At 35.7% G+C, this 22,770-nt stretch overlaps 1 protein-coding gene across 2 annotated transcripts in view; it reads right to left on the bottom strand.

Annotated features, from left to right (window-relative positions):
- Positions 1–18,018, bottom strand: part of LOC126751526 (ABC transporter G family member 20) — a 179,092-nt gene extending 161,074 nt beyond the window's left edge. For both annotated transcript variants that reach the window (XM_050461855.1, XM_050461856.1), the window contains exons 1-2: positions 17,448–18,018; positions 14,779–15,115 (exon numbers count right to left, since the gene is read on the bottom strand). The gene's annotated coding sequence lies outside the window, so the exon portion shown is untranslated. The remainder of the gene's footprint in view (positions 1–14,778; positions 15,116–17,447) is intronic.
- Positions 18,019–22,770: the final 4,752 nt, after the last annotated feature.

Raw genomic sequence — 22,770 nt, 5'->3', positions numbered from 1 at the left:
CTGAGAGTCATTAAAGTGGTGGGGGCGCAGTAACATTGACGACGGATTAATGAATATATTTTCGTATAAAAATCCACGCGCAATTTTAATTGATGTAATTAAGTCGTGTATACAAAATGACACATTCTTTGATTAGAAAGGTTCGACAATTCTTTTCTGAAATTACCGTTAATTACTGCTGCATATTTTTCATAGCCTTAAGGTGCTTTTATAAAATCAATCAAGCTCGTTTAATTAAAAACTACTTAGACTAATTACTTATGTATGTGGTAGAGTATGAAGTGGCGTATGTGTGAATAAATACATTAGGGTTGTCAAAAAATGTAAAAAAAATAAGATCTTTAACAGAATTTAATGTTTTTCTTTCAATTAGCAGGTGTGTAGCATGTTTTACGAGCCAAGCATGACATATTTATGCTTTTTCAGAGAGGTACTAGTTACTAACTAGTTAAAAAAAAAAATTAGTTCAATTTATACCATAGAGTTTCTTTCACGATCTCACTGCTTTAGTTGAAAAATACTGTTTAGCCATTGCAAATATGTACGTTCTCATACTGAGCCATCTTTCAAAAAAATTTAACTTCGGTTGCACTGAAGCAAATAACAAAGTTTCCTTTCAAGAACCTCATTTTTATTAGTTAGTTTGTATGACAGCTATATGCTATAGTGGTACGATCTGAACGATGTTCTCGAATATTATAGCACTGTTCTGTGTAATAATCCATGTAATATTTCCTGAAGATATCTTGACAAATAAAAAAGTTTTCCATACAAAAACCAAAATCAAGCTTTCGATTTGTATGGCAGCTATATGCTATAGTGGTCCGATCTGAATAATTTCTGCGGAGATTATAGCACTGCTTTGCAAAATAATCCATGCCATATTTGGTGAAGATATCTCGTCAAATAAAAAAGTTTTCCATACAAAAACCAAAGTCAAGCTTTCGGTTTGTATGACAGCTATATATTATAGTGGTCCGATCTGAATAATTTGTTACAGGTTTGTGCTGTTATCCTGGAACATTAATACGTGCCAAATTTCATGAAGATATCTCGTCAAATAAAAAAGTTTTCCATACAACTATGCTATGGGGAACCGATATCTTCGATTCCAATAAATCAGCAGACACTTGAACGAAAAAAAGATGTTTACCAAATTTTAGATCAATATCTCAAGAACTAAGGGATGTTGCCTTTAAAAAAAATATGTTTATGAAATTTGAAGAACCGCCCTAATGTGTGTATATGTAAGCACATATGTCCCTGTCCATAAGTACTTTTCATGTACATATAACCCGCCATGCGCTTGGACTTTGCACTAAATAATATTTGCCTTTACACACCTAACACACACACACACACATAGACACATGTGCACACTTATTAAGCATTTATTTGTGCATTTAAGTGATAGGTGAATAACAATGTTGAATTGATTTCCACAATGACGCTTTGTGGCTAACAAGTTTGTTTATGGTTTTTTTTTTTGTAATATTTTTTTAATTTGTTATTATTCTAAACTTTTTGTTATTGCAAGCACTACAATGTTAATTTAAGTGCAATAATGCCGTTGGTTATTAGGAAAATTGCACGTAAAAGTTGTTGCTCTTTAATGGCGTGCAATTAACGGTGGCGTTACGGAACTGCAGATTACAGGGTGTAACATGCAGAGGAGCGGAGTGCGAAATTCCTCTGCACATATGACTGTCAAAGGTTTTCAAGGTACGAGGGTTAATTATTGAGAGTATTACATCAACCTATGTTGTTTGTCATACCATATTTGTAGTAGTTGTTGTTGTTTCTGTTATAACTACCCATTAACAACCCGTTTGTGGTAATAAAAATTAGTACAATATGATTTTTTCTGTAAATTTCAAACAATAAAAATCGTAATAAACTTTCTCAAGGCTCTGAACAAATACTAACGTATAATAAAGTTGTTGTTGCATTACAAAAAATAACCTTTTAACAAAGTAAATATAATATTTTATAGACTCATTTGCGAAATAACACATTTGCCGCTAATTAATGACCCTAACCGTAAGGCTGACAGCTTTGCCAATAGGAGTTAGCGCAACACACACATACAAGCTCCATCATATGTGTGTGCTTGCTAAGCGCGCATCCGTACGAACTTTTATGCATGTCTGCATATGTTGTAAGCGTATTTCCGTTGCAGACATTAAGTAAATGAGACGAAAAACAAAGCAATTGCAAGAGCAGCCAGTGCAAAATGTAGAAAAAAATAATAATTAAAACTAAAAAAAAATCCGCTACAAAAAAACCGCTTTAAAATATTCGCAGTCATAACACATTGACCTGGTTCTGCTGCTTCTGCTTTGGAAGTCATCAACTCATCGCGCTTTAATTTTTTAATTATTATTTTTTAAGTATATACATGTACATATGCACACACATATACGAGTATAAATCATGATGGCTAGGGAATTCAACAAGCAGAAATGCTAATATAAAGTAAACAAGCTTTGCTTGTGCTTTAAGGTGTGGATGCGAGTTAGGGTGATGCGTAAATTACAGAAAGTAAAAATTGACAGCGGACTACCTATACGGAAGTTTACCTGAAGAGTGACGCGGGTACTCTCCAAAGATCTTGCCATATCTCTCTCTCTCTCTATCCGTCCAAGTGGAAGTAACAAATATAGAGAAGACAAAGCTCTATAAAATAACTACGGAAGAATAAAGAATGCAATCATAATGGGTTGTCAAAAAAGTCTTGCGGTATTTTTATTGAATTTTTTTTTATTGAAATTGAAATGAATTTTAGATGACTCATACCCAGCTCTTGACCGATGCTACGGCTGCTACTATGTCTCTTTCTCTTTCGACCAATTCAGCGATTTTATCGCAATTTTCGACGACAGGCCTTCCGGAGCGTGGCGCATCTTCGACCACCTCTACACCAGAACGAAAACGTTGAAACCACGGTTGTGCGGTGTAAATGGAAACTGTATCGGGTCCGTAAGCTGCACAAATTTTATTGGCGGCTTGAGATGCATTTTTGCCTTTGTCGTAGTAGTACTGTAAAATTTGCCGTATTTTCTCTTTATTTTGCTCCATGTTTGCGACGCTATAACTCACGAACGACCTTAATAATCACGAACGACAATCAATCAAACAAGTGTTAGCGCGTGAAATGAGCTTTCCAAAAAGGTATAGCATGACCCGATGCGACGAATAAAACTAGAACTACGCGGTTTCAGCGCCAACTAGCGAAAATACCGCAAGACTTTTTTGGCAACCTATTATATACAGATATCCACGTGGCACAGCTAGCCTACCTTAACATGGATAGTACTTAGAAACATTTTCGGCCACAAACAGCAGATGAGTTGGCCAAGTTAAGAGGCTCTCAAGACAAATCTGAGGCGGAGACAATACCGTGCGCGCTAGGCAATATCAAGAGGAAGCCTAACACGCAATTTGAACAAATAGCTCAGAACAAAAGGAATTCAACATACATTGTGACAATAATTTATCAATATTTATTTTTTCGCCTTCAAAGCAATCCCCACCAGATGAAATACACTTACGACAACGATTTTTCCAATCCTCGCAACACTTTTCAAAAGAACTTTTTGAGATGGCCTTCAGCTGCTTCAGCTTTTGTTTTGTTTTGTCTCTTTGACCGACTGAAAACGAGCTCCACAGAGCGGTAATTTCAATTTGGGGAACAAGAAAAATTTACAAGAAGCCAAATCTGGTGAATACGGTGGGTGATCGCTGGTATTTATTGCGTTTTTTGCTTTAAATTCGGTTAGAACCGCACTCTTTTTGAAAAAAAAGTCAGCTTTATCGGGGCGTGTCGAGCAAGAACGCATTTCATAGCCAAAATATCCACCAAAATCATTCGAACGGACGCGCGGGAGATGTCGAGTTCATATCGTTCACTTTTTTAATATTTTCATAAGTGGAAGAGTCGACGGTGGTCTGGAACGAGGCATGTCTTCAACGATCTCTAGGTTTAAGTTTTGCTAAAACTGAATCACCAACATTCGTAACGATGCCGCACACGAAATTTGGTTAGAAATAAGAAATTTTATACAAATTCTTTATATGATATTTTTATCCATTGTAAAAATCCAGATGTACTGAGGTGAACCGACTTAAGCAGCTGCTGTAAACAAACTGGTTGACAGATTGTGCTCATATTTGGCATAGTAATTAAGGACAGTCCTATCATTTCAAAAAAATACACTTCTCAAAATATCACTTACCCGGAGAATTTAAATTACAATCTTAGTATTCTTTTGTCACAATGCATGTATAACCAAATGCGAAATAACTAAGCAGATATGGCATGGAGTGTTAGAACCGTTAAATTAATTTAGAGGACTACCCTAATAAAAATACACAACGTTGTATACAAAGTCAATATCAATTACTTTTAATTTTAGCAAATTATAATATTAATTTTCAATACTCGTAAATTATAAAATGAGATTTTATATATCGTTTTTTATTCTGTTTTTGTATTAAAAAGTGTAATGCTCACCTTGAGTTTTCGGCATGCTATATAAAGTAAAGCAAAACTGTAAGAGACGACACAAACAGAAGAGAAAAGAGACAGATAATTAGTAGACAGAGAAGGAAAAATCGCTAGAGAAAAATATATTGTTAAAAACGGCGTATGATAGAAAGATATTAAGAGCTTTTATAGATCAATTATATGAACTCTTTGCAGATGGAGATAAACCTTCTCAAATCACAGAAGTAGTGAGATGTTCGCAAAAAATGCTATATAAGGCTATTACAGCAGTCAATTCTGATGCAGAGTTAAAAATAAAAAACAAAATCCGAAAGGCTCCTCCAATGCAAGGTTGAACCTTTTAAGTCCTCTCACGCTATTATGACCGAAGACGGCTCATTAACACTCATCTCTAAGAATGCTACAGCCGAAAAACCGCTTCTATCAAAAAAAAAAAAACAGTATAATATATCAAAGCGTGGATTACTTTCGCCAAAACACATGGAGGAAGTGATGAAAATTTTTGGAAAATAATATTAGGGAGCGCAGAAACAATGTACATCGTATTGGACCCTATGGTAAATTGTTTGTTTATCGAAAGGCTAATGCTTAAACCCAAGATACACAAAGAAAAAAATGAATAAAACATGGTGGAGTAATGGCATGTTGTGGGGTGCGTTTTTGTCTTATGGAGTAGAACCGTTGTTCAGAGTTGATGGTCGAATTGATCAGTATTCCTATTTAAAGGTGCTTAGACTCTCTCTTTGAATCAATGCCTATAAATTGCAAATTCATGCATGATAGTGTTCCGAATTATGCAGCGAGGGCAGTAAGGGATTGCTTATCAACCAGAAATACTGTTGTATTAGAATGGATAGCGCATGGACCCGATTTTAACCTGATAGAAAACCTCCGGAATGACTTAAAGTTAATATCAGGTAAAAAAAATAAATGATTCCGATGATCCTTGGGCTGGTGGAGAGCTTACCTCGCACATGTCATGTGAGCTGCGGCCGAATATCGTGGAAAAGATGGGCCGAAGCCGAAAAAACCACGTCAAAGCGAGTCCAAAAATCAAGGTTATGTTGACAGTTTTCTAGGGTTATCGGTGTGGCGCACTGTGAATCCCTTCGGACCGGCCAAACTCGCAACAGCAAATACTATTTGAGTGTCATGCGTCGTTTGCGCGAAACTAATCGTAAAAAGAGGCCGGAATTTTGAGCCGTCGCATACTGCATTGATTCCTCTCGATTTTTCGCCAAATTTTCAACCCTACCGTGCCGCAAATACCGTTTTCGCCTGATTTAGCTCCGTATGGCTTATGGTTATTCACCAAACGACCGTTCTGAGGACACCGGGTTGAAGACATTAATTTTGAAACTATGAACAAAGTCTTACTATTTTTTGCCCATAGTATGTATTATGAAATTTACGAGTTACAATAACTAAAGGCAACTAAATGGTGAATCACATATTTTTTTAATGAAGGTGAAATTAAAATTAACGACTGACGTGCTCTTGTAAACTCTGCCAAAATCGCGTGAGACGTGTCTACGCTAATAAAGAAGATGAAGAAATTAAAATTAAACATTTTCCAAATCATTTCTTTATGAAATGAGAAGTAATCGCTTAACATTTTTCATATTCGGCCCGTCTTATGTCTAGTGTCCGCGATGACCATGCAAACGGTTTCACCGAACTCAGCGAATGCCGTAGAAGAAAAAATAAAAAAAAAACAGAACAACACCAACAGACGGTACGAATTGATAAGCAGTTTCACCTTCCGTACCAACCATGAGAGTTCTGTTTTCGAATTCTACACATTTAAACTCGACCGGCCACTTCAAAATTTGCTGACTTCCGCTGAGTCGGCATAATGTTGAGCGACAGAACGCTAGCGACCAAAAAATAGCAACAGAACAATAAAAAGCTTGGCAAATAAAAAATGTTGATGAGAAAAAAAAACAAACAGTACCGTTATAACAGCAAAGCAAAATCAATGAAATAACTGGAAAATAGCAAATATTTCAAATTGCTAAGTAAAGTTGGTGATCGGCAAATATAATCATTATGGCGTCGTATACATCTGTAAATATTGTTGTTGTAATGAACGGTAGATACTCCGACACGTTATTCGAGTATTTCAGGTTTAACAGCGCAACGAAACATTTCGTCATAGAAGTGGTTCAGTTTATAGAACAAAGGTTATATTTTAAGGATAATACGGTATAAGGCTCTGGGATCTGAAATATTTGCTATAAAGATTTGATTGATGAAAAATTTAGTTTTAGAAAATTTATTGAAAATAAAATAAAACAATTATGGCACTATCATCATGGGTTGCACGAAATTCACCACGAGTTTTGAGGTTAAACCCCTACATCAGATCGTGCGAGGGTTCCAGCTGCTTTGGAACTTTCTACAGATGCTATTTATGTAGCAAGACTTTTGTGTTTCGGAGTTCGAATGGTGGCCGAACTACTGTATACCGTTATTGAGAGGCTAGTTTTAGGGTAAAGATGAGCTTCAATTTTTAAAACAATGGCTAGTAGTTCCCAACCCATCATTGTTTGGTGATTCGAGAGCGAATCGAGACAAAACGAGAACACAAACAAAATGTCTTTGGATTCAAAATTGTGCACAGTCAATTTTCTGACTTATAACATGATTAAATAGTATCGAAATATTTTCGAACCATTCAAAACGTAATGTCAGTAGAGGACTTGCATTTTACAGGTCAAAGTTTTCATGAACTACAAAGTTAGAGCAACGTTTCGTGTAGGAATACAAAGCGTTTTTAACGTTTTCGGAACGAAGCTAAGAATCTCGAGCTCTAATAGGTACCAAATTTACTAAACTTATTTTACGCTGATACTAACTGGTCACTGTATAGTGGCGACCCACGCCCGCAGGATGAGGCTGACAGATCAAGAATACTGCAGGAAATGACTGGCGCAGGGCACCAGAGTAACCATCCCTTCAGGTGTCGAAAAACGTTGGCTTCTTAGTTTATTTTTTACGTATGAGAATAAAAAGAAATCCCTTGGTGCCAAGTCAGCACAATACGGTAGATGACTCTTCAAATCGATGTTTTGAGTGTTCAAAAATGCAGTTATTTCAGAGAATATGTGAGAGTTCGCATGATCCGTCTTTGGTGGTAAGTTTTCCTGATTTCTTTAAAGACAACTGGCAAACAAATGATTACAGAAGAGGTTTGTTGTATTAAATGTTTGCTAATCCTACTAATGCATATAGATTTCTTAATGTCACGATAGGTTACATGACGATCTTGCGCACAGCATCACTAGTTTCCGGAACATCAATTGATTTTGAACGAACTTTAATTTAGGGGAAGATGGAGTCATGTGTAGAAATTCAATTAAGTGAGGAAAGTTCTCTGATCGTCATTCACTTGAGAGCGGCCTGAAATGATTCTTTTACATATGACTCAAGCTGCTCACGACTTCCGGTCTTAGACCAAGTATCCTCTGGGTAGCCAAAGAATATCCGTTTGAGGGCGAGCTAAGGTAAGAAAGCGAACCATCCCTCCCCAGGGATGTGCGCTGCGTCTGGGATCCGCCCAACATCGCATGAAAAATAATCACGCGAAAATGTTTATGCCTTCATTCTATTTTTTGGCCTAAATGAATATTTTAAGTTACTGTAAAAAAGACAAAAAGCGTTCATATATCAACACATTCTGAGCTTCAAAAAAAGTTATGATCTGCCTGATTGAAATACTAGTGTTGCCAATTCTCGAAACATAAGCAGTAACCTTCGTATGATATTCACATATCACATTTGGCCATTAACCAGTAAATAACTAGCAGAGACATTATCAATAACCAGCAGATACATTACACATTTCAACATCTGTCCTTAAAATTTAAATCTCTGTGATAGCTTGATATGGATTTCTAGCCAAGATTATAAACTGTGCGTCCACATGAGTTCGTGATGATTTTTGAAGATTAAAACGTATCAGTCAGTGTGATGTACTCACTGACTGCTCTACTTGAAACTAGTCTCTCATACATATATATGTATTTATGGGCGCCTAATATTTAGTTGCTTTGTGCAGAAAAAAAAATAATTGAAAGCAATACTCTTTAGACTAGAAATTCAAAGTCATCGTTTAAATACAAATTTATTTCAATTTTTCATTTAAAACTAATTTCCAGCGAAGCAAACTCTCCACTTATAAGCTGTCGCTAAGCAAAAGTTTTTGCTTTCGAATTCATTGGCCGAAGACCAAAGGCAAAGTCGGCGAAAATCAATTATTCATCAGCTCCAGCTGCTGACTCATAAACTGTGTCTAATGCGAACTTATTTCAAAAGAGACTTACATACAAACATACAAACATTTTAAGATTGCCCTGCTCATTGATTCGCATCTTTAACACGCAACTCACTTTGCATAATATTTGGCACAGATTTGGCAAATAAGGCAAAAAGGTCATTGAAATTTAATGAATTAATATTGCGGCGCCGCGGGAATATTACCGATGAACATATTTAAATTGGGTGTTTCTTTGAATGACTTATTGTTGTAGTAAAAAGAAGTTAGTAGATGACACAGGGCACACATTTAAGCGGGTTCGCCTTGATTGCCTTATGGATGTCTCTATATATTTCAGTACCTCTTGAACTGGTTTGGAACTCTCTGATGGAGAAGTGGAACTTTTTATTGAAATATCTAGTCTCGGTTTTCTCTACCTTTGTGTACTTCAGTATTAAGCTCCTAGGCATATCGGAATAAACTGAAGTCTGTACTTGAAGAAATGTTCTCTGAATCACTTCAGGGGTTTCTTAATAACAGAGTTCGTCAGACGACCATTTAGTGTTACTTAAAAGCATAAAATCTGATATCATGTTTGTTGTCGATAGTTTCAACTAGATATTTGGTGAAATATCTCTACGGATTTGTGGTAAACGCCATGAAAATAGTCAAAAGGCTAATTGATTTCATATCTTCTCTCGACGAACACAGTCCAAACTCCAAGGGTTAATCGTTATTCCCGTTTTGTTATATGGTACAGAAGCTTGGGTGATGACAACATCCGATGCGTCGACGTAACGAGATTCCGAGAGAAATAAGATGTTCTGCGGAAGATATTTGGTGAAATATCTCTACGGATTTGTGGTAAACGCCATGAAAATAGTCAAAAGGCTAATTGATTTCATATCTTCTCTCGACGGACACAGTCCAAACTCCAAGGGTTAATCGTTATTCCCGTTTTGTTATATGGTACAGAAGCTTCTTTGCGCGTTGGCCACGGCGAATATCGCATTCGATGGAACGATGAGCTGTACGAGATATACGACGACATTGACATAGTTCAGCGAATTAAAAGACAGCGACTACGCTGGCTAGGTCATGTCGTCCGAATGGATGAAAACACTCCAGCTCTGAAAGTATCCGACATAGTACACACCGGGGCAAGCAGAGGAAAAGGAAGAGGAAGACCTCCACTCCGTTGGAAAGACCAAATGCAGAAGGAACTGGACACGCTTGGAATCTCCAATTAGCGCCAAGCTACGAAAAAGTATAATGACCGGCACGCTGTTGTAAACTCGGCTATGATCGCGTAAGCAGTGCCTATGCCAATAAAGGAGAAGAAAACATTTCATGAGATGTTTATTGGTGCCAGAAGCAAGCACGTAGAATTTCACATTGCCTGCGAAGGGTTGACAGAATTTAGACGTAATTACTTGTTGTTGACAATGATCGCATCCGGAATATATGGGGATAGTGGTTATACGCAGCTCTAACCTACACCACATGAAGTCGGACATGTACATAACATAACCGAAAGATTTGAGGACAGAGAAGCTCAGAGTCAGAGTAAAGAATCAATGTTTTAATATAACAAAAACCAGCGTGACGAGCTAAATCGATTTAGTCGTGTCTTCTGTCATACTTAGTTTTTGAGGTATCGATCTGAAAATTTTCACACGTTCATTTCTCTACAATGAGCTGATCATTCTATACTGGCTCGTTATGAGATATACATAGCTATCACACAATTTGGTCGATCAAATTCAAGTCCTTGTGTGGAAAACTTTTTGATTTGATGAGATATCTTTACGAAATTTTGCGTGAATTATTGTCCAAGGCAACATTATAATATTCGAAGAAATTCTTCAGATAAGACCGCTAGAATATATAGCTGCCATGGAAACAGAAAATTTGTCATGGTAACGTGAAAACGGTGCAATCTCCGAGGGAATTGTTCAGATCTCAGATCGGATCACTACAGCATATTTCGATCATACTAATTGAACGATCAAAATCAAGTTCTTACAGGGAATATTTTGTATGCGTGTTGCAGAATACAGGATTTTTGTTAACGCTGATTTGTAAGATTACTGACTTGGTGGAGGTGGCGTTCTATGGCATACAGACCTTGGAAAAATCATTTTTTTAGATGCGAACTCGGTAATTGTGTTATTATTTTTTACTACAAAAACAATTAGTTACGGTAATGGTAGGCTTACGTCACTCATCTGTTATTTCTATATTCTTGCAACCTGTTGTTTTAAGATGTTCTTTCTCATCGAAGTTAAGCGAAAAGTCTGTTAACATTTCGGGCACTTTAAGCAACCGCTGAGCGTGCTTTTTGTAGGATTGTAAAGAAAAAGACTTATAAAAGTGTCAACACTCATCCGGCTTTGAGCAAGAATAAAAAAAATATAAAAAATATTTGCGAGAATAAACTTTTAATAGTCGACTTTACACGTGTCTATCCCACCCTTATTTGTTCAAATAATTTTAACGGTCTTAAATGTTTTTATTTACAAACAATTCATCATAAATTGCTCACTCGCGTTCAAGCGGCACTTTGACAATTGGCAAAAATTCCCATACAATTTTAGCAAATATTTAACTTAAAACACATCTATACGCTTACATACGCACATGATATACGTACATATGTGTGTACGTGCGTACATGAACAGCGACATTTTTATGTCGCAACATAAACGCTGATTCTCAGACCAAATCTAAGATGTACTTGTGGATTTGCGCACACTTTAGATAATTGCGCGCATAAAAAATCATACATTTGTCTGGCTGGCTGGCTGTCTGTCTGCATGAGTCTTTGTGTGTGTGTCGCTGTTGTGAAAAATCGCCATTATGCGAAATTTGAATGTGCGAATGTGTCTTCAGGGCCTTTTCGCCAGAATATTTCAATGTTTCGGCGAGCCGTTGACTAGCAGCTAGCTGCCAGCTGCCTTTAGGCCATATTGTTGTTGCTTTTTTCGTGTTTCTGCACTTTTCGTCAGCGGCATTCAGCGTTATTGAGGTGTAATTTTTTTGTGGAGCCAGTGCGTGGCGCGCTCGTGGAAATAGTTTTATGTGCAAATTCGCGAATTTCAAATAAAATATTCTATGCAAACATGCATATGTATATAGTTAGGCTTGTGTATGTGTATGTATGCTTATATTTACTCATATGTATATTTGTATTAAACTAAATGAAAGTGATTTTCGCTTGCGATTTTTTGCGTTTGCGCCACTTGAGTGCCTGCCCCAAGCGTATTATATTCGCTCGGCGTATAGCAAGCAAGTACATGTGTTATGCGCACTTTTGAAAGTAAATATTATTTATATATGCATGTATACATATATGAATGTGTATGGCTACATATTAAACATGTGTATTTCGAAATTGTAGATTTTTAAATGCTGAACAGAGCAGCGTAACGAGCTGAGTCGGTTAGCCAAGTCCGTTTTTTGACCATATATCTGTATGTAAGCGTGCTAGTCGCTCAGTTTTTGAGATATCGAGTTGAAATTTCGCAAACGTCCATTTCTTCCCAAGCAGTTGCTCATTTAACGGAATCGCCGATATCGGATGACAATTGGGTATAGCTACCATAGAAACTGACCAATCAAAATCAAGTCTTCGTGTGGAAAACGCTTTGATTCGCTATTTTTTTCTTGCCCACCTTCTAACGGCGGATACTGAATTGAGTACTTTCAGAGCTGGAGTGCTCTCATCCAGCCAGACAACATGACCTTATCAGCTGTCTCTTAATTCACCGGAACTATGTCAATATCACTGCTTGTCTTGTATTGCTCATAATTCTACCGAGTAGGGTATTCGCCATTGTCAAAGCACAATGCACGACAAATCTTCATCAAAACTTTTCTCTCAACACTTCTAAAACCGTCTCATCAGTTGTTGTCATTGTCCATGCCTCCACACCATATAGCAGGGCGGGAATAATGAGGGACTTATAGAGTTTGTTCGTCGAGAGAGGATTTTACTTTTCAATTGCCTACACAGTCCGAAGTAGCACCTGTTGGCAAGAGCAATCCTGCGTTGGATTTCCAGGCTGACATTGTTGGTGGTGTTAATACTGTTTCCAAAATAGACAAAATTAGCTAGGACTTCAAAGTTATGACTGTCAACAGTGACGTGGGAGCCAAGTCGTGAGTACGACGACTGTTTGTTTGAAGACAGCAGATATTTCGTCGTGTTCTCGTTCACAACCAGACCCATTTGCTTCGCTTCTTTGTCCAAGCTGGAGCAATCAGAACCAACGGCGCGGTTTTTGAGGCCAATTATTTCAATATCATCGGCGTACGGCAGCAGCTGTACACTCTTATAAAAAATTGTGCTGTCTCGATTCAGCTCTGCTGCTCGAATTATTTTCTCCAGCAGCAGATTGAAGAAGTCGCACGATAGGGAGCCGCCTTGTCTGAAATCTCGTTTGTTATCGAATGGCCGGAGAGGACCTTCCCGATGCGGACGGAGCTTTTCGTATTGCTCAACGTCAGTTCACACAGTGGTATTAGTTTTGCGGGGATACAAAATTCACACATAGCGGCATAAAGGCAGCTCCTTTTCGTGCTGCCAATGGCAGTTTCTCATTTCACGGGCCTTTTCCAAGATTTGGCGCATGGTAAATAACTGGTCAGTTGTTGATTTTCCATGTCTAAAGCCACAATCCACAGTCCGATCAGTTTTTTGTCGGTGGCCTTCTGTCTTTCATCCACTACGCTCAATAGGACCTTACATGAGATATTAAGAAAGTTTGAGTGCAGTCCTTCTTTTTGTGGATTGAGTTTCATTCATCGAACCGACCATATACTCTAAAGAAGCGGATACATGCACCTTGTCACTTCTTTGTCGCCGTATTTGAAAAGCATGGGCGGTAATCCATCGGTTGTTACCGCTTTTTTGTTCTTTAGGCAGGTAATTTATGTACCAACGGCATCATAGTCGGGCAGTGGTAAATCTATTCTATCATCATCGATTTAAGAATCGGGTTCGTTAACTCCAGATGTTACACTTTCACTGCCCTTTAGCAGGCTGGTGAAGTGTTCCCTCTATAACTTTAGTATACACTGAACATCAGTCACTGGATCACTACTTTGAGAGCTGCAAGATTATGCTCCCGTTTTGGAACCTCCGTTAATCTTCTAGCCTTTTTCGCACCTCCGTGCAGCTTTAAGTTGCACAACTAATTAAAAAAAATATCAATTTCTTAATTGCAGCGCGATGTAGCTGACCTAAGCTAACTTTAAAATGAAGCACACACACACATACATACGTGTAATTGAAGCATACGCGCATGCCTAATTGTGTGAGCGCTCTGCCTGCAAGCGCCGCTGATTGGGAAATATCCATGAATCAGTTCAATGGAAGCGTTAAAAATTATATAGTGCGCTCTATGCATGTGTATGTATGTATATATACATACATATGTGTTTATGTTGGTGTGTGTGCGCTTGCTTTATTATAGTTTAAGTTTTTTTAAATATTTGCCTGCCATGTGTCAATACCATTCATGCACTCAACAAAAGGCAATGCTAAACATTTTGCACGCTCAGTGCACAAAGAGTATACGAGCACAAACAACAACAACCACTAAACTTGATGCAAATACCATAAAAAAGGTAAAAACATAAAAGTTGCGGAAAAAAATCCCAAAAGCTCCACATCTCGTCGCATGATGTTTCGTCTTGACCTTGAAATGCTTTCCATTCGCAGCGACAATGAGCTAAACGTTCGAATGCTCGCACATACATACATCCATACATACAAAGGTGTGTATATGCGTTTGCTCGTGCGAATGTGGCGGCTTTTGTTGTGGGATTTAACGCCTTTATTAAGGCGGCGACGCGGACGCACGCAAGCACAAAGCACAAACGCACAAGCCGAGATGTAACTTCGAATATGTCCGTATATGCGTGTGTGTATGTTTGCATGCAAATATATGCACATATGTGTTTATTATAAAGTTTATCTTCACATTACTTGAAAAGCGCTTGAACTTACCTGTGGCTTTTCGGCATGGAAGAACAGCCAGTCACTCTTCTACGGTTTCAGTTTCGGATTACGAACAGTTAACTTTCAATTTTTACGCCACACTTCCTACCGTACACTTTGCAACACACAACAATTATTATCGTATATACGTATGTATGTCTGGTATGTGACCGCAGAATGCTGCCTTTGCAGAATTAAAAGGCAAAACGAGAATTGCGGAAAATATGAGCAATCGCCAAAGGCGTTGCGTAGCGGTGTGATGAATAAAAACGTAAACAACAAATAAAAGCTGTTTAATCACAATGTTTCTACTTTTGGCAATTCAATGTTTATTGCGGTTTATGATCTAAAAAAAAATTGGTTTTTTATTAAACTTTATTAATTATTTAATTGACATTTTTATTTCATTTTATTAATTATTAAAATAAATTGTTTTTAATTTAATTTTAAAATTTGAAAAATTTATGTAAGAATTATATTAAAAAGTTGTGATTTTAAAACTAAAAATATTTAAGTTTTTTTTTTAAATTTTATTTCATTAATTATTTAATTACAATTTTTTAATTTAATTTTGAAATTTGAAATAGTTATTTTTCTACTATATTACAAAGTTTTAATTTTAAAATAAAATAAAAAATTTACGATTTAATTTTATTAATTAATTGATTAAAATTTTTTATTTAGTTTAAAAATTTGAAAAACTTATGTTACAATTACATTACAAAATTGAAATTTTAAAGTTGAAAATATTAAAAAAAAAAATTATTTAATAATACTAACTATTTAAATAAAATTTTTGATTTAATTTTAAAACTTGAGAAAGTTATGTTACCATTATATTACAAAGGCTTAACTTTTAAATTTAAAAAATAATAATTTTTTATTTAATTAAATTAAATTGTTAAGTAAAATAATTAATATTTAAAAATTAAAAAAATAATAATTTTTTGTTTAATTATATTAATTATTTAACTAAACAATTTAATTTAATTTTAAAAATTAAAAAAGTTATACAACGATTACTTACATAACGATTAAAAAGTTGTCATTTAAAAATTAAAAAATAATAATAATTTTACTTTATTAATTTTTATTTAATTAATTTAATTACTATTATTATTTTTATTTAATTTTAAAATTTAAAAACTTATGTTACAATTATATTAAAAAATTGTGACTTTAAAGTTGAAAAAATTAATTTTTTTATTTAATTATATTATTTTTTATTTATGGTCTCAGTTTTATTAATTATTCTTCTTATTAATTATTTAAATAGATATGTTTAATTTAAGCATATAAAATTTGAAAACATTATGTAACAATTATGAAAAGAAATATGATTTTAAAATTAAAAAATTAAAATTTCAATTCATAGCTTATTACAGTTCCCTTTTTTAATTAAATTATTGTTTTCAAAATAAATATCTTTATTTTAATAATTAGTAATTAGCTTAATTTCAATTGTAAAAAATTTTAAAAGTACTTTATTTTATTTTTTAAATAATGCAGACGACGTTTACTTTAATCGATTAATTAGTAACTGTTTTCAAAATAATTAAAAAACAAATATTTTTATATAAAATTTAATTAATTTTCATTTAATTTAATTTATTTGATTTGAATACAATTTCTGTCTAGTTAAGGTTTTTGGTTAACAAACACAATTTTTTAAAATATTTTTTATCTTAATTTTCCGCGCATTTATTTTGTTAATTTTTTCCGGAATTTTTTGGTTTAATCAATATTAATTATAATAAATTTATTTAATAATTTCATAACTTTTATTTTATTTTATTTTTTTTGTTGTAATTTTTAATATTTTTCTGAATTTATCGGTTCAATTATTATTAATTATAATAAATTTAATAATTTAGTTAATTTTATTTAATTTAGTTATTTTTTTTAATATATAGTTTTTTTTTAATTTTTTAAAAATTTTCGTCTCAATATCTTCTCATATACACATAGCAACTATTAATTTTTTTTTTGAAAAATATTAATTTTTTAACTATATGTACATATATCTTAATTTTCAGTGCATTTATTCTTTTAATTATTTTCCGAAATATGTCGCTTTAATTAATTTTAATTTTAATAAATTTAATTAATTAAATAATTTAGTAAATTTTACTTTATTCCATTTTTTTGTAATATTAATTATTTTTTCCGTAGTTAGTATTAACTCAAATAAATTTAATTAATTTAGTCATTTTTATAATTTAATTTTTTTGTTATTTTTATATTTTTTAATTTTTTTTTCTTTTTATTTTTTTTTTTTTTAATTTCTTTCGACTCAATATATTGTATTTTGCTTTCATAATTTTTATTAGCAACTATAAGTTTTTGTTGAGAAATAGACATATTTTTTAATCATTAATTATTATTTTTTTTCCGAATTATTGCTAATTTATGAAAAGTTACTAAGTGCTATTTTTAATTATTTTTTTAAAACTTTTTTTTCATGAAACATTTTTATTAATTAAAAAAATTAACTAAAAATTTACATCTTTTTATTAAATTTTCTCCGAATTTTCGCTTTTTTTAAATTTTTTCATTAACTAAATTTTTTTTTTGTTATTTTTTTCTCGGAATTTTCGCTGTTTTATTTCTATTTGATATTTAATACTTGTTGTTGTTTAAATTTTTCCTTCAAATTTTGATTTTTTTTAGAATTTTACCTTTAAATGAACTCTCTATTTCACGAAATCACGCTGAGTTGCGCTTAAATCTTATGTATAAACAAGCACATACAAACATATGTACTTATGTATGTACGTGTGCAGGTGCTTCCAAATATGTTTGTTAGCACATATGCGCACTGCTGGCTCAAAGAATCGTATCAGCGAATAAACACGTCCGACTCGTTTTCAAACTGTTGCAATAATAGTGGCATCAACAAAGTGTGTACACACAGCTATATATAAACACAATAAATTTGTATATGCATGTATGTATGTGTGTATGGAAAACACCCAGAAGCATGAAATGAAAATGCGTCAGCTTGTTAGCAAAAGCGAAATATAAGCGCCGTTATGGCCAGCTATGAATTGTTGCAATAAATTGTATACACTTGCCACTTGCCACTTGTTTGCCGAAACAAAAACAAAAAGTATAAATTCTAATTCACAAACAAAAAATGTTCTCATACAATTTCGATTGCTTTGCACTTGCACCGTCGCTTTTTGTCGAGTTAAGTTGGAAAACGCGCGTGTTTCTGAACCGCTGTTCAATCGCAGACTGATCGCAACGCCTGAACGCTGAGCTCAGCACAGCAAAATTTACAAACTTGGCCAGTTCCAAAAGCAGAGACGATGCTCGCATTGCTATTGTTGTTTTGTGTATTTTTTTTTTTTTTGTTTGCTTTCCTCACTTTCAGCGCAAGTCGCGTCGCCCATGTAAGCCGCGATCTTTTGTATTTTCTTGGCTAATAGGCAGCTTGTCCATGCATGCGCTCGGTCTACACCAACACCAGCGAGCGTGTAGAAAACAAAAGATCGCCTTCAACTATTTTAAAGCGACAGCATCGTCACGCGTGCAAAGTGCTTTTCTCGACGCTGCTCTCAAAACCAGTTTGATTCTATAATACACTGTGAATGTAAATGAATACAGCTTTGGGTTGTTCTTGTAGGCAACTTGCGATCAGCGCTTTTTCTTTTAAAGCTCTCTTTGAGGTTTGAAACTTTAATATGAATATTACTTTGTGCGCTCTCATTGAGGTTTGAAACTTTAATAAGAATATTTCTTTGTCGCGCGGTTGCTGTCTTCGCTAGAGCACGACTTCAATTCAACGAGTGCACCATAAGCTACGAATTCTCAAGCTTGATTGATGAAAGAGCTATCTTATATGAAGACCTCAGTAATATTGTTTGGTGTTAGGAAATTATTTTTTTTGAAGCTGCGTCAAATTTTTATTTTATGTGAAAGATGGTACGTAAAGGAGGATGCTAATGGCAACCGGAATTAAGTACATTAGATCTAAGTGCGGCCACGTGCGGTCTGGTGCAATCATCTAGAAACTGTAAGCTATGCCATCCATGCAAGCGGTTCTTCAGATATGGGCTTGAGAAAATAATTCCTCGTTTTAAGCAAAAGACGTAATAGATCGGATAAAAATGAGACCCAGCGCCCATGCAGCCGATCGTTCAGATATGATACTTAGCTTTGCAGCTTCACCAGTTAAGCAGCTAGGAGGATGAAATTTCGCTAACATTATACTTACCTCGAATAGAAAATTTATGGTGGTTATATGTATATATCCAGAGCTTGCCTGGCTTGAATTTCTTTTCTTTTAAAAATGCTCAAAATATTGCAGAATTATGAAGACCTCAACAAACTGGCATGTTTTCCATTATTTTATATAAGTATATAATGCCGCGAGTAACTCTGAGAGTAATCCAACGTTTTTGGCAATCCTCGAAACAGTTGCTAAAGTCAATTTCCGGAATAGCCTTCAATGCGCGAAGAGATTAACGTTTAATGTCTTCAATTGACTGAAAACGGTTTAACCGGAGCGGTCGTTTGAATTTTGAATTTGGTGAATACGATGGTTGCGGCACGATATGTGTTGGAAATTTGACGAAAAACTCACGAAGAATCAATGCCGTATTCGACGGCGTATTATCGTGGTGTAAAAACCAAGAGTTGTCAGCCTATAATTCCGACCTCTTTATACAAATGGTCCGATCGACCTCGATAATCGAAGAACTTTTGGACCAGCTTTGATGAGGTTTTTTGGGTTTCGGATCACCTTTGTCACGATATTCGGTCGATTGATCCGTGTGCTGATCCAGAAATAGTTTTTTGGGGGGAAATAAACATTTACCTGAAACATGAAGATTATTACATTAAATATCTTAGTTTTTATACAGTTTAATATGATGGTGGAAAAATTTCAAATCGACCTTCTAATATTGCATCCTACTACATTGAAAAAACACATTATGAATAGTAGACGTGCCGGTGACATACGTTATTGCAATGTTTAATACTGTAGTCAGTTCGTGTGTTGAATAGAAAAATCTCTCAAAGCAAAACTATGTGGGGCTAAGTTTTGAGAATCTTACGAGAACTTCTTCTGTAATGACTTCAATGTTATGTTGTGTGTGCTGCAACGCCAGATCGATCAATCTATCTTGAGCATGTTTGTCCTCAGCCACGTTTTCATGCGGCGAAGTGTCGAAAAAGAGCATTTAGAGCTCGCATTCGTCACAGGAAGTGTGCAGAATATAACAAGAATAACGGGGTATAGGTCTTCATCGCAGTTCTTCAACGTTTTCAATGCAATAGTCAGTAACTTGTTGCCTTTTGACTTTTGTTTCTGCCCCTAATGGCACTGCCAGTGATCAAGTTCACCTTAGAGCTTCAAACGTCGTACGACGTTGTCATTATCCAAAAAGCCTCTGAATCTATCTATCAATAAGTCAATAAGATTTTCCATTTTTTTGGTTTTCAAAGCACATACCTTTTCTGGAAGCAGCCAACTGAGTTGAAATCCATCCAATACGTCCCTAGTAAAGTGCATCTTCAAATCTTCGCCGATTGTATCTAAAAGAGGAATGTACACTGAGACCCTGTAGAATTCTTTTTCGTTTTTGCGTTTTGTTTGTCGTTCCTTGTTTTCTTCGTCAACTTTCGGTTCTGCCGCTTTTTTTTCGTATCTGAATATCCCCCTCTAAAGTAAAGTCCTCTCTCGAAGAACAAAAGCCAAACTCTATAAGTCACTCATAATTCCCGTCCTGCTATATGGTGCAGAGGCTTGGCCGATGAAAGCAACCGATGAGTCGACGTTACGAGCTTTCGAGAGAAAGGTTCTGCGAAAGATTTATGGTCACGGCGAATATCGCATTCGATGGAACGATGAGCTGTACGAGATATACGACGACATTGACATAGTTCAGCGAATTAAAAGACAGCGGCTACGCTGGCTAGGTCATGTTGTCCGGATGGACGAAAACACTCCAGCTCTGAAAGTATTCGACGCAGTACCCGCCGGAGGAAGCAGAGGAAGAGGAAGACCGCCACTCCGTTGGAAGGACCAGGTGGAGAAGGACCTGGCTACGCTTGGAATATCCAATTGGCGCCACGTAGCGAACAGAAGAAGCGACTGGCGCGCCGTTGTTGACTCGGCTATAATCGCGTAAGCGGTGTATACGCCAATTAAGAAGAAGAAGAATATCCCCCTCTGAGTTCGCCGCTGATTCCCGTCTGTTCCGGGTCGTAAGCATAGATCCAAGACTCATAGCCAGTAATAATACGTTTCATGACATCCTGGTAGTCGGAAAGCATTGTTTCGCTGACGTTAGCGCGACGCAGTTTTCAAAAAAAAAAGTGATTTTGGAACCAATCGTGCCTTCACTTTGCTTAGGCCCAAATAATCTTTCGAAATGGTTTTCACCGATCCTCCCGATATTCCAACGTTGGCAGTAAGATCTCTGACTGTTAATCGTCGATTCTCGAGCACCACTTTATTGACGTGCTGGTCATCAGTTGACATTGATGGCCGTCCTGGACATGGTTCGTCCTCAACACGTTCTCGACCCTCTTTGAGTAATTTGTACCAATCAAAAACCCTTGCTCGCGACAAAAAATTATCACCGAAAACCTTTTCCAACATTCTGAATGTTTATATTGGCGCAACCACCAAAGCGGCTTATTTTAATAATACCACAAACGCCTCAACTTAGTGAGAAGCCAATTGACTACCACCGTTTCAATATATGTAGATATGTATATGCATACAAACAAACACATAAACACACCTGAGCCGTTAAACTCACCTTGACACTTGCCAATCCTGCGCGCCAACAGCATCAAAGAGCCTGAACGGAGGAGCAAGATGCTAGAAATTAGGTTAACGCAATCGCTCAGCGCATTACACATAAACACACATACATACACGCACACACATGGGGAGACATACAATAAATAACTGGCAAACAGTTTTATTAAAATCAGCTATAAATAACAAAAGAACTCGCTTATTGCAATTTTCTGCAAACGTGACGGTTTTGTTTTTGTTGTAGACTAAAAACAACATACAACAAGAACAACGAGAGAGCCAGCAGCAAATTCACACACTTTAGCAACAATAGAAATTTTCCAGCTGCACGCGTACGCCAGCCAAATGCGCACGGGAGACGCGCCCCGAACGCCAAGTGGCCGCGCGCCGCAGAATCATTCGAACAAATGTTGCAGTTATAACGGAGAATCAGCCGTATGTATGTGTGTGTGCGTGGATGCATGGTGGTCGGTGTGTTTGTCCCGCTTCTGCATTGAAAGTAGGTCATTTGTGCAAAAGCGAAAGAAAAACAACAAAAGCGGAATAAAGGAAGAACGAAAAAAGAACGAACGAACGAACGGGAGAATTAAAAAGAAACCACAAGTGAGAATTTATTTATTTAACTTAAACGAAAAAAATGTGCAACTTTTCTAATAATGAATTTCACTTTTCATGTTATAAGCCAGCAAACACATACATACACACACACACACACATATGCATATATACAGTGGTAGTGTCATGCATGTGTGTAGTAGTATTTGTTTAAGTTTGCATGTGTGCGCAGAAGTTTTCGCTTGAATGCAGCCGCGTGCTTAACCCGCCGCCAACCTCATTTACTTTGCATGCTTCGAGATAAACTGTTGATGCCTTTATGATTCTTCTTCTGCTGCCATTCTTTTTGCTTTCAATAAGCAACCGTTGTACTTATACACATACATACAAACATAGTTACAAACTTACATATAATATATTTTATAATATAGATTCTTATACTTATATGCCTCTGCGTTGATATGCATGCGTTGCTGAGCGGAATTCCAAGGCTTGTTCGAGGCTTAGTGTGAGAAGCATATTTTGAAAGAAGATCCGTTATAGAACTTACAAATATGCTTGCGGACCCACTGAGATGCTAAGCACTATGAAATATGCAGCTTTCTAAAGACCCAAAATAGACAAGTACAATATTTTGTGTGTTGATGGTGGTTTGATATTGATGTATC

This window comes from Bactrocera neohumeralis, chromosome 2 (assembly GCF_024586455.1).
Source record: "Bactrocera neohumeralis isolate Rockhampton chromosome 2, APGP_CSIRO_Bneo_wtdbg2-racon-allhic-juicebox.fasta_v2, whole genome shotgun sequence".
NCBI lineage: Eukaryota > Metazoa > Arthropoda > Insecta > Diptera > Tephritidae > Bactrocera > Bactrocera neohumeralis.
Note: the sequence above shows the minus strand (reverse complement) of the source record. Positions and strands in the feature narration are given on the sequence as shown.